Consider the following 13,298-nt stretch of genomic DNA (forward strand, 5'->3'; position numbering starts at 1 on the left):
AGCGCCCCCTTTTCCTGCGATTACAGCTGCAGTCTCTTGGGGGATGTGTCTATCAGTTTTGCACATGGAGAGGCTGAAATTCTCACCCATTCTTCCTTTGTAAACAGCTGGAGCTGAGTGAGTTTGGATGGAGGGGTTTGTGAACAGCAGTTTTCAGCTCTTTCCACAGATTCTCGATTGGGTTCAGGTCTGGACTGTGACTTGGCCATTCTAACACCTGGATACGTTTATTTGTGAACCATTCCATTGTAGATTTTGCTTTATATTTTGGATCATTGTCTTGTTGGAAGACAAATCTACGTCCCAGTCTCAGGTCTTTTGCAGACTCCAACTGGTTTTCTTCAAGAATGGTCCTGTATTCGGCTTCATGCATCTTCCCATCAATTTTAACCATCTTCCCTGTCCCTGCTGAAGAAAAGCAGGTTCAAACCATGATGCTGCCACCACCATGTTTGACAGTGGGGATAGTGTATTCAGGGTGATGAGCTGTGTTGCTTTTACGCCAAACATATTGCTTGGCATTGTGCCAAATAGTGTGATTTTGGTTTCCTCTGACCAGAGCACCTTTTTCCACATGTTTGGTGTCTCCCAGGTGGCTTGTGGCACACTTTAAATGACATTTTTTATGGATATCTTTGAGAAATGGCTTTCTTCTTGCCACTCTTCCATAAATGCCAGATTTGTGCAGTGTACAACTGATTGTTGTCCTATGGACAGACTCTCCCACCTCAGCTGTAGATCTCTGCAGATCATTCAGAGGGATCATGGGCCTCTTGGCTGCATCTCTGATCAGTCTTCTCCTTGTTTGAGATGAAAGTTTGGATGGACGGCCGGGTCTTGGTAGATTGGCAGTGCTATGATACTCGTTCCATTTCAATATGATCACTTGCACAGTGCTCCTTGGGATGTTTAAAGTTTTGGAAATCTTTTTGTAACCAAATCCGGCTTTAAACTTCTCCACAACAGTATCACGGACCTGCCTGTTGTGTTCCTTGGTCTTCATGATGATATCTGTGCTTTAAACAGAACACTGAGCCTATCACAGAGCAGGGGCATTTATACGGAGACTTGATTACACACAGGGGCTTATATTTATCATCATCAGTCATTTAGGACAACATTGGATCATTCAGAGATCCTCAATGAACTTCTGGAGTGAGTTTGCTGCACTGAAAGTAAAGGGGATGAATAATATTGCACGCCACAATTTTCAGTTATTTATTTTTTACACAAGTTTAAAATAAGCAATGCATTTCATTCAACTTTACAATTGTGTCACTTGTTGTTGTTTCTTCACCAGAACATTAACATTTTTTATCTTTATGTTTGAAGCCTGAAATGTGGGAAAACGTTGAGAAATTCAAGAGGGCAGACTACTTTCGCAAGGCACTGTATATGCCAGGATGGGCCAAGGATTGGGACATAATTACCAAGAACGGTCCCAAGATGGGGCACATTAGACAGGATGGGGATCTTTATAACATAATGAAGGGGGAGCAGGGGCAACTCACATGTTTTTTATAGGATTTAGAATGCTACAAGAGCCCATACAGCTGACCAACATGTGGGGGGAGGGGTTTTGCTACATCCAAATTTTGCACCAGGGCTCATGGGACTCTAGCATCTAGTGTTCAGCTGGCAGCCATCTAGTCGGTATTGGGGCCTTTAGAAGAGGACACCAATATTTGTTCAATGAAGAGTCAATTTCTCCTCTCCGTAGTTGATCAAAGGAGCCTTAGTGGTGCTAAAGCATCAGATACAGCTCAAAACTCTTAACGGAAAGTCAAACCAGAGACCCATCTGAAGAAAGCACTCAGGGTTTTTGCTTCTTATCGATACAGAACATGGTTCTGTTTGGCTGCATTTATTTCATCTCATTCTGCCAAACATTACCCTGCTTTGTACTGATGAGGGGCAAGAATTCTGAGTGTGGTCTTCACATGGGTCTCTGGTGTGATTAGTAGGAGCTTCGAGGAATATTTTTTTCCCGTGAAGCATTGCATTGAAAATAAGTCTTCCTAAATAGTTGGGTTTCTCCATTGAGAGCTAGAACCTTTAATGTCTGGAACTGGAGATCAGACCCACAACTAGAGATACACAGCTATATCTGGTAAGAATCGAGGAGACAAGGTTCATTCAATGAACTTAATAACTTGGATGCCTACAATCGCACCCCCAATGGTCCTAGGAATAGGTCATCATTTTTATATGTCTAGTGAACAGTTTTACACTGAAAAGCCAAAAATGTACAAGGGAAAATATGGCACTGCATTACTGCAAAAGAGAGATATTTAGTTTATGTATTGGCCAATGCATGTAAGCCCGGACACCAACGGCAAGGTATATCTCTGTAATCCGGGAACGCAACTTAAATGCCACTATCTAGGTTAAAAACATCCATGTCTGTGCAAAATGCCACTATTAGGACTACAAACCTTCATGTATGGGCAGCTAGGCTCCTGCTACAATGGTTGTGAGCACAGCCAGGTCTTAGGGCGGAGTGCTCAGTCAGAAAAAGACTCACTACAAATATCCAAAAAACTGACCCGCACACCCAACAAATGTGAAAAGGTTCTAGCTGTAAAAACATAGTAACTATAAAATTTTCCCTTGTACATTTTTGGCTTTTTCAGTGTGCAGCTGTATGCATTTTATAGTTACTATGTTTTTTCAGCTAGCACCTGTTCACATTTGTTGGATGTGCGGGTCAGTTTTTTGGATATTTGTAGTGAACAGTTTTAACTTGTTCCTCAGTGACATTGGCATCTGCATCTAACCACGTGCATCACATGATCTGCAATGTAGCACCTGAATAACTTTCTCATGGCTTATTATAACAGAACAAATACAATAAAAGCAACCAGATATCAAAGAGCATGCTGAATTACATGAAAATTGTGGACATATACCCGGATGGGGCCAGGATGTGGATATATACCAGTATGGGGCCAGGATGTGGATATTTACCAGGATGAGGCCAGGATGTGGACATATACCCGGATGGGGCCAGGATGTGGACTTATACCCGGATGGGGCCAGGATGTGGATATATACCAGGATGGGGCCAGGATGTGGATATATACCCGGATGGGGCCGGGATGTGGACATATACACGGATGGGGCCAGGATGTGGGCATATACCAGGATGGGGCCAGGATGTGGATATATACTAGGATGGGGCCAGGATGTTGACATATACCAGGATGCAGCCAGGATGTGAACATATACCAGGATGGGGCCAGGATGTGGACACATACCAGGATGGGGCCAGGATGTGGACATATACCCGGATGGGGCCAGGATATGGGCATATACCAGGATGGGGCCAGGATGTGGGCATATACCAGGATGGGGCCAGGATGTGGACATATACCAGGATGGGGCCAGGATGTGGACATATACCCAGATGGGACCAGGATATGAGCATATACCAGGATGGGGCCAGAATGTGGATATATACCAGGATGGGGCCAGAATGTGGACATATACCAGGATGGGGCCAGGATGTGGACATATACCAGGATGGGCCAAGATGTGGGCATATACCAGAATGGGTCAGGATGTGGACATATACCAGTATGGGGCCAAGATATGAACATATACCAGGATGGGGCCAGGATGTGGACATATACCAGGATGGGCCATGAATGAGACATATGACTCACCCACCCCAGGGCTCTGGGACACCCGGTACTGGGCCGGACTAGTACGGGGGTAGTCAGCGGTGGCAGGGCCCAACTCCGTGACCCTGGCGGGGTCAACTAATATGGCGGCTGTGGGGATGGTGATTATAATTAAGTTTATGGAAGATTCGTGACGCCACCTGTGGATTGCGGCTATGGAGCCGCCGCTGCTGGATAGGGCCTCTGGGGCTGATGTAATGGCAGCTGAGATGGTTCTGCTCCCCACAGGTGGAGCGGTACCCCGGGGCAACCGTTGGTGCTTATGAAAGTCTATGCAATGGTGGGGGCGGTGCAGGGCCAATCAGGTAGTGTAAAGAACCAACACAAACAACAGTCTCTTTACCGTCTTTTCTTTTACTTGGCAACAGTTTAGTCCTGGGAGACCGTCACAGGTGGTAAGGGTGATCCGGTCGGCCTGGAAGTACCTGGGGTGATCTCCTTGGCCAGTCGAGTAATGAGGCCTACTCCCTGCTCTTTCTCTGCTTCTACAGGACCCTGCAATCTTGGTTTAGCAGTGGCCCTCTTGCTGCTGGGACTTGTGGTACGTCCCTTTCCCCGTGTGGTAGGCTGCGCAGGCCCTCTCTGGTGCTTCTCTGCTGGAGTCCACACCGGGCCCCTGTGATGCAGCTGGACCTTCGGGTTCTTTATGGGGGCCAGGAGACCTCCTGCCCTTTGGATTCGGCTACCGGGGAAGGGTTTTACAACCTGGCAACCACAGACTCCGACGTCTGATGTTTTGTTGCATGCTCTTCTGAGGCGAACAGGTTCTGACCCGTCCTCCTCTAGAGTCTTTTCTACGTGCCTCGCTATGGCTCCTGCTTTCCTGGGTCGAGCTAACCTAGCTCAAAACTCCCTCACAAGACCGTACTCACAAGACCGTACTACTCAGCTCCTCTCTCCTTGAACTTCCCTCACAGACTACCTAACTCCTCCCTCAGGTCAGAGCTTAAGGAAGTGCTCCCTGGAACTCCAGGTTTAGAGCTCCCTCTGCTGGCCTGAGGGAGAAACGGTGTTGAATGTTGGTACTTACTGGCCAATAGACTTCCCCAATTACCTCCAGGCTCAGCATTAACCCTTTGGAGGGGCAACACTGTTGTGGCAACCAGATGCTGGGGCGCCACACTCCCCCTTAGTTAAAACCAGTACTCTCGGACTGAGGAAACATAAACAAAGCATATTAGAACATTTCATCCCTTTTTGGGAGATACATTTCTTAAACGTTACAAACTTAAATGACAACTATTATGAGTCTAGTGTGGCTCCCTGCCAAGTGTCCATTACACTGCTCCAAGGGGGACCCGCCGCGATAAAACCCCCAACGTAGGCTCTGAGCGTGCGTCAGAGCATCGATGACCCCATTGTATGCACGTCGGACGGGTTTTTCTTCTGGGGTGGTGAGCACACTGGTGCTAACTATAAACAATTAAAGTTTTGGTCACCCATAGTCCAGAGACCCAGTTGTCCATATACTCAATCACTTAAAATAAAACATTACAGACATTTTCACATAACTATTTACACTCTGATCGGTATTTTATTTTCTATACTTTGGAGGGGGCTGTCCCCGGGTGCTACGTTGGGACCTGCGTAGTACTGGTGTTTGTTCCTGACTACTTGGAGTGTCTGCTACCTCAGTGTTACTGGTAGGACTAACCCTGATAGTATGCGTGATTGTTGCCTACGAGGTCTGAGATTCACCAAGGGTACGACAGGTTCACCACTGGCAGGGGGTTGATTCCTATAGCCTTATTTATTTGGGTCCATGTTTTGGGGAATTTTCTGAGTATTGTTTGGATCATATCTTCCTCTTTTTCTTGAAGTTGGGGACTTTCTTGAACTTCTTCTTGGATTTTACACCATTCAGAGCATACTTTCAGACGATCTCTTGAAAGTGCTTGATAAGTACTGCCTCCGTCATTACTTATGAGACACACTTTGTTATTGTCAAAATTTGAGGGAATAATTGTGTAGAGCTCGCTCTCCCACTGGTCATCTAATTTGTGCATTCTCCGCTTTTTCTTGAGGACCTGTTCTCCAGGTGCTAAGGGAGTTGCTGGGGCTGTTTGATTGTAGTTCTTTTCTTGTCTCATTCTGGCTTGGGACAGGTTCCTTTCCACACATTCCTGAACTTGGCGGTATTGTTGTTGTCGCTCTGTATTCCAATCTTCTATCTGTTGAACCACTTCGGGTGACACAGTTCCCATTTCAAAGTCTACAGGTAACTTGCCAGGTCTTGCTCGCATCAAGTAAGCGGGGCTGCAGTTGGTGGAATTTACTGGTATATGATTGTACAAGTCCACTAGATCTGGCAACTTCTCTGGCCATTGGTTTCTTTCTTCTAGAGGTAGAGTCTTGAGCAAATCAATAACCACATGGTTCATCTTCTCGCACAATCCATTGGTTTGAGGGTGGTACGGTGTTGTTCGTATTTTCTTACAGCCATACATGTTACAGAATTCTTGGAACACTTCCGCCTCGAATGCAGGGCCTTGATCAGTCAGTACTCTTTCAGGATAACCATGGGGTCGACAAAAGTATGCTTGAAATGCCCTAGCTGCTGTTTTGGCTGTTTGGTCTTTCACAGGCACTACTACCAGGAAACAAGAGTAATGGTCCACTATGGTAAGGGCGTAGTTGTCGCGGGCGGAGGAGGGGACGCCGCGCTCTCCCACTGCTGCTCGGGTCCGGCTGCCGTGGCTGCTGCGGCCTGCTGCTGCTCGGTGGCTCGAGCGATGGGCCGGATCCCGGGGACTCTAGCGGCGCTCCTCGCCCGTGAGTGAAAGGGGATTTTGGGTGTGGGGATTGGTTATTGTCCGTGACGCCACCCACGGTTGTGGTGATTTGTTGACACCACCGCTGCTCTGTATGGGGATCCCGGGAAGGATGTTATGGACTAGCCAGTTGTTGTGTTGCCCCTCTGTGGGTAGGGGTTGTGGTGCTCCCGGGGCCCAGTGATGAGGTGGGTGATTCAGGGCTTGGTGGGGTGCAGGGACGCGGGGGCAGCGCTGTGCCTTGCGGCACTGTGGTACTCACTCAGCCTGAGACGTTGACACAGTTTTCGGTAAAACACACGGCTGGAAAGACGGTTCCTACGGACGGCTGCACTTGCTTTCCCCAGTAGGTGACGGTCCCTCTGTCCTGCACCTAAGTTGATGATGGTTGCGATGGGTTCCCACCGGTAACCCGCTCCCCGGCTTGGATATGGGCCGGAGGAGCCCTACTTTGCCCGCAGGCGCTGGCCCTGAGAAACTGGTGCCCTGGCGGTGGCGGTGTCTCTCTGTAACGGTCGGACTGTTGCCTTCAATCGGGACTTGGTTGTTTGGAGACAGACGTCCCCTTCACTGACGGATTTGGCAAATTATGGCGACTCCTAGCCTTGCCGGGATCCGAAAGGCCCCTGCCCTGGTGCTGACTGTTCTTCGTATACTGCTCCAGACCGCCGGGCCACTACCCGTCAGCGGTCCTTCCAGCAACCTCCGAGCAGTCACCCCTGCAGACTATCACCGCCGTCTGCTGACCTTGCTGTCACTGTCCGGGCACACAGCCGGACCAACTTCAGGCTTTACTACTGTCACTTTTCTGTCACTTCAGCTTTTCTCTTTAGCTCCACTACTACTTCCTTCTACTTTACTCCCCTAACTTCAACTGCCTGGTTCTCCCGCCTCCAGGGCTGTGAACTCCTCGGTGGGTGGAGCCAACCACCTGGCCCACCCCCTGATGTGAACATCAGCCCCTGGAGGAAGGCAACAAGGATTTTGGTAGCCTTGATGTTCCTAACTGGGGTGTAGGGTGTGGTGGTGTGATGACCTGTGACCCCTGGCTTGCCCAGGGCGTCACATAGACATAGCCTGACCGGCTTGGTGTTAGTTTCACGTGGTCCATGGCCACTAATTCAAGGGGCTGCTTCATGATAATTGGCTGCAGGGCGAACTCTGGCTAGTATCATATTTTCGCCTCAGGTTACACGGACCACATTCTCGGCATCACTTCTCGATGGCCTTTCTCATGTGCACCCAGTAGAACCGATTACGGAGTAGGACCTCCAACTTCTTCCACCCGAAGTGTCCTGCTTTATCGTGGTAAGCGGCTAGGACCATAGGGGCATCCCTCTGTGGAACCACTATTTGCCAGACGAGTTCATTGGTTCGCCAGTTAACATATCTCTTGCATAACTTACCTTTGTAGAGAAACAGTCGTCCCCTCTCCTTCCACAGCTGTTGGGCTTCTTGTGGAGCATCGAGACCAAGATGGGTCTCAGCTTGCGCCAGTTTTTCTTTGGCCAATCGGACGGCCAGGTCACTGTTCTGGGTTTCTTCCCATTTATGGTGGAGTAATGGTTGACCGAGACCTCGTGCTGGCTCGAGCGCTTCTCTCTTACAGCATGACCACACTGGGAGACACCTTGGTGATGGAAAGCCGGTAACTCTATCTCTTCTAGTTCATCCAGGTCTTCTCCAGACTCGAGTAAGTGAGGCATTCTGGACAGCGCATCAGCATTGTTATTTTTTCGGCCAGCCCGGTACTTGATGGTAAAGTCAAAGTTGGACAGTCGAGCCATCCATCGCTGTTCTAGCGCACCCAGCTTGGCTGTTGCCAGGTGTGTCAATGGATTGTTGTCCGTGAAGATGGTAAACTTGGCCGACGCCAGATAGTGCTTGAAGCGTTCTGTCACTGCCCAGACGATGGCGAGGAACTCCAGCTTAAAGGAACTGTAGTTTTCTGGATTCCTTTCTGTTGGACGAAGCTTTCTACTGGTGTAGGCTATCACTTTCTCTCTGCCTCCCTGTACCTGGGACAGAACTGCTCCCAATCCCACGTTGCTGGCATCTGTGTATAGTACAAACGGCTGGCCGTAGTCAGGGTAGGCCAGAATTTCTTCTCCAGTGAGAGCCATCTTCAACCGGACAAAAGATGTTTCCACTTGACTGCTCCATTCGAATGGAGGACTTTGTTTCTTAGCCTTCTTTGGCTGACCCACCAGGAGATCTTGAAGAGGCGCTGCTATTTTCATGAAACCATCAATGAACCTTCGGTAGTAGTGTCGCAGGTGGAGGAGGGGACGCCGCGCTCTCCCACTGCTCGGGTCCGGCTGCCGCTGCGGCTGCTGCGGCCTGCTGCTGCTGCTGCTCGGTGGCTTGAGCGATGGGCCGGATCCCGGGGACTCGAGCGGCGCTCCTCACCCGTGAGTGAAAGGGGATTGGGTTTTGGGATAGTTTATTGTCCGTGATGCCACCCACGGTTGTGGTGATTAAGTGAACACCACCGCTGCTCTGTCTGGGGAGCCCGGGAGTGATGGTATGGAGCAGCCAGTTGTTGATTTGCCCCTCCGTGGGTAGGGGTTGTGGTGCTCCCGGGGCCCAGTGATGGGGTTGGTATGGTGGACAGGCGGGTATGGGGCCTGTGGAGGTGCAGGGGCGCAGGGGCAGCGCTGTGCCGCACGGCACGGAGTTACTCACTCAGCCAGTAAACACGACACAGTTCTCGGTAAACAAACGGCTGGTTGGACGGGTCCCTCAGACGGTTACGGTGCCGCGGTTCCCTGCAGTTAGCGGTGACGGTCTCTTCCCTGCACCTATGTAAAGTCTCTTGGTAGCGATGGGTCCCCACCGGTTACCCACTCCTCGGCTTCAATCTGGGCCGAAGGAGCCCTACTTTGCCCGCAGGTGCTGGCCCTGGGAAACTGGTGCCCTGGCGGTGGCGGTGTCTCCCCTTCACGGTCGGGCTGTTGCCTTCAATCGGGACTTGGTTGTTAGGAGACAGAGGTCCCCTTCACTGACGGATTTGGCAAATTATGGCGACTCCTAGCCTTGCCGGGATCCGAAAGGCCCCTGCCCTGGTGCTGACTGTTCTTCGTATACTGCTCCAGTACCGCCGGGTCACCACCCGTCCGCGGTCCTTCCAGCAACCTCCAAACAGTCCCCCTGCAGACTATCACCGCCGTCTGCTGACCTTGCTGTCCCAGTCCGGGGCACACACCCGGACCAACTTCAGGCTTTCTTAACTGTTTCTTTTCTGTTGCCACTCTTACTGTCCTCCTTTACCACTTCACTGTTTACTCCTTCACTTCCCTAGCTGGACTCTGTTCTGCCTGGTTCTCCCGCCTTCAGGGCTGTGAACTCCTCGGTGGGCGGAGCCAACCGCCTGACCCACCCCTTGGTGTGGACATCAGCCCCTGGAGGAAGGCAACAAGGATTTTAGGTTAGCTTAGATGTACCTGCAGGGAATGTGGGGTGCATGTGATGTTGTGACCTGTGACCCCTGGCTTGCCCAGGGCGTCACATTCCCCCTTAGCAAAACGCAGACCGTCCTCGGGCTGCCCGTCCAACACCGGTTTTATTTTCCTTTTGTTTTTCTGTAAAGATAGGGAAAACGGTAACATATTTACAACTTATGACATCATCCCACATCGGGAGGTTCAGTACCTAAACGTTGCAAACGGTTTACGGTTACGGTCTCCGCTCTCTCCCACCCAAGCAACCTGGCCCTGATGCTGCCCCTAAAACCCAGGCAGCACCCCTTGACCCCAGTCCTGCACCAAGTCACCCGAGCGGGATCTGTCCTTCCCCTCCAGAGGGTAGCCACCGGTTCCTGTGGTGGCTGGGCCCCAGCCGGCTCTACTGCGGGCCCTCCCTCCAACCTGCCTCTCCGGAGGCGGCAACTGCGGCAACGGTAATGGTAAAACAACTTATTTACATGCCACTTAACGTTTGTGGTTGCCCTGCAAGTTCACGGGCTTGTCCATGGAAAGTTCTCCATGCAACTTTTTAAACGGTCCCCACGGGGACAACAGTGCCGGCAACGGCCGGTTTTCCTAATCACGGTGAATCAGGTGACTGTTCGGTTATCATCTTATCATCATCTTTAAAACTTGCAAACAAACACACTTTGGTCCCAACGGGGACGGTGTAACGGTACTCCGCTGCCCTTACTCAGAGTCCTCAGCTAAGGCGGATCCATCCCCCTCCACCAGCATATCAAACATGCACTGACATGCCTGCTGTGACAGGGGTACCCGGTACCCATTTCCACCGGTACGCGGGGTATGGAAAACCACTGGGGCTCCTACATAGCGGGAACGCTCAATTGCCTCCTCAAGCTCAGCAGCGGACCCGGGGCTGGGGCCGGAGTCATCATCTCTTGTTCCTGCATCAGGCGGGTCACCGCCAGCTGCCGCAGCCTCCTGGCCTCCAGCATCCAACACTTCAGACCCTTCTGCAGTAGCACGGAGCAGCAAACCAGGCGAGTCTACACTGAGGCGCCCCATAAGTAACGGCAAGGGTGCTGCATAGGCCGAAACTAGGCCGGGCCCCTCAGCCGCAGCGGCCGGTCCTGGTAGGACATAGGGACGTGGGTCACCAGTCAACTCTGCTACATCTATTCCCCTTTCGTACATGGGGGCAGTTGTAATCAGCATCTCCACCTCGTTAGTCCACTGCTCCATCATCCGGAAGATCTGATCCTGCTGACGCTGGTGGAATTGAATCACCCGGGCCTTCATCCAGGCCATGGTTCCGGGCTCGGGGTCTGGCACAGTCACTGCCGAGACTTCTGGCACCATGCTGTTAAGGGGCCGCGGTCCTAGCGGTTCCCCCTGGTGCACTTCAGGGACGTCCTGAACGTCTGCAGCCGGCTCGCCCGCCGAGGCGGCTTGGCAGGGTATCGCTACCGGGTGGGCAGGTAGTGGGCCTAATGGCGGGGCGGCAACAGCTATCACGGGTAGCGGGGAGAGAGGCAGGGTGAGCGGAAGCCGGCCGGGCCCCTCAGCTCCAATGGCCGATGCCTCAGGAATACAGGGGCGTGGGTCGCTTACCCGCTCCTCCAAATCCTCTTCTACCTCGCGTCTCCACATAGCAGCCACCACGTCCGCCATGTCGGTCTCCCACTCCTCCAGGAGGAGTTGCATATGGGCCTGCAGACGATTACTCAGCGGGACGGTCCGGTCCCTCAACCACGTCGCCGTGCCGGGCGCGGGGGTCTCGCTGTTATTGATTGGAGCGGACATCTCGGCAGTCGTGCTTTCCAGGAACTAGCAAAAAGATGGCCACAGGGTCCTGGCGTCCCTGCTTTTATAGCCACCTCACATGCAGCCAGCCGCCATCTCGTCCCCCTTAGCTTCTTTCCGGCCCCTCCTCTATCGGGGCGGGGTTTTGGCCTTCGCGCCTCTGCTACGTGAGAAGACGCTCGAGCGGGAACTCTTCGCGCCAAAGATGGCAGCTTCTGAAATTTTTCGGCCGGACACCTCCGGCGGTAACAAGGCGCACCTCTACCAGACGGCAGAGCGGTAAGATCCTGTTCGTGACGCCAAGTTGTCGCGGGTGGAGGAGGGGACGCCGCGCTCTCCCACTGCTCGGGTCCGGCTGCCGCGGCTGCTGCGGCCTGCTGCTGCTCGGTGGCTCGAGCGATGGGCCGGATCCCGGGGACTCTAGCGGCGCTCCTCGCCCGTGAGTGAAAGGGGTTTGGTTGTGGGGATTGTTTAGTGTCCGTGACGCCACCCACGGTTGTGGTGATTATGTGTACACCACAGCTGCTCTGGCTGGGGATCCCGGGAGTGATGGTATGGAGCAGCCAGTTGTTGATTTGCCCCTCCGTGGGTAGGGGTTGGTGATCCCGGGGCCCAGTGATGTGGTGTTGGATGGTGGACAGGCGGGCGATGGGGCCTGTGGAGGTGCAGGGGCGCAGGGGCAGCGCTGTGCCGCACGGCACGGAGGTACTTACTCAGCTAGTAAACACAACACAGTTCTCGGTAAACAAACGGCTGGTTGGACGGGTCCCTCAGACGGTTGCGCTGCTGATATCCCCTGCAGTTGACGGTGATGGTCTCTTCCCTGCACCTATGTAAAGTCTCTTGGTAGCGATGGGTCCCCACCGGTTACCCACTCCTCGGCTTCAATCTGGGCCGAAGGAGCCCTACTTTGCCTGCAGGCGCTGGCCCTGGGAAACTGGTACCCTGGCGGTGGCGGTGTCTCCCCTTCACGGTCGGGCTGTTGCCTTCAATCGGGACTTGGTTGTTAGGAGACAGAGGTCCCCTTCACTGACGGATTTGGCAAATTATGGCGACTCCTAGCCTTGCCGGGATCCGAAAGGCCCCTGCCCTGGTGCTGACTGTTCTTCGTATACTGCTCCAGTACCGCCGGGTCACCACCCGTCCGCGGTCCTTCCAGCAACCTCCAAACAGTCCCCCTGCAGACTATCACCGCCGTCTGCTGACCTTGCTGTCCCAGTCCGGGGCACACACCCGGACCAACTTCAGGCTTTCTTAACTGTTTCTTTTCTGTCGCCACTCTTACTGTCCTCCTTTACCACTTCACTGTTTACTCCTTCACTTCCCTAGCTGGACTCTGTTCTGCCTGGTTCTCCCGCCTCCAGGGCTGTGAACTCCTCGGTGGGCGGAGCCAACCGCCTGGCCCACCCCCTGGTGTGGACATCAGCCCCTGGAGGAAGGCAACAAGGATTTTAGGTTAGCTTAGATGTACCTGCAGGGAATGTGGGGTGCATGTGATGTTGTGACCTGTGACCCCTGGCTTGCCCAGGGCGTCACAGTAGCCCACCAGCCCAAGGAACTGCTGCACCTCCTTTACCGTGGTGGGTCTTGGCCAGTCCTTGATTACGGTGACT

This window comes from Anomaloglossus baeobatrachus, chromosome 1 (genome assembly GCF_048569485.1).
Source record: "Anomaloglossus baeobatrachus isolate aAnoBae1 chromosome 1, aAnoBae1.hap1, whole genome shotgun sequence".
Lineage (NCBI taxonomy): Eukaryota > Metazoa > Chordata > Amphibia > Anura > Aromobatidae > Anomaloglossus > Anomaloglossus baeobatrachus.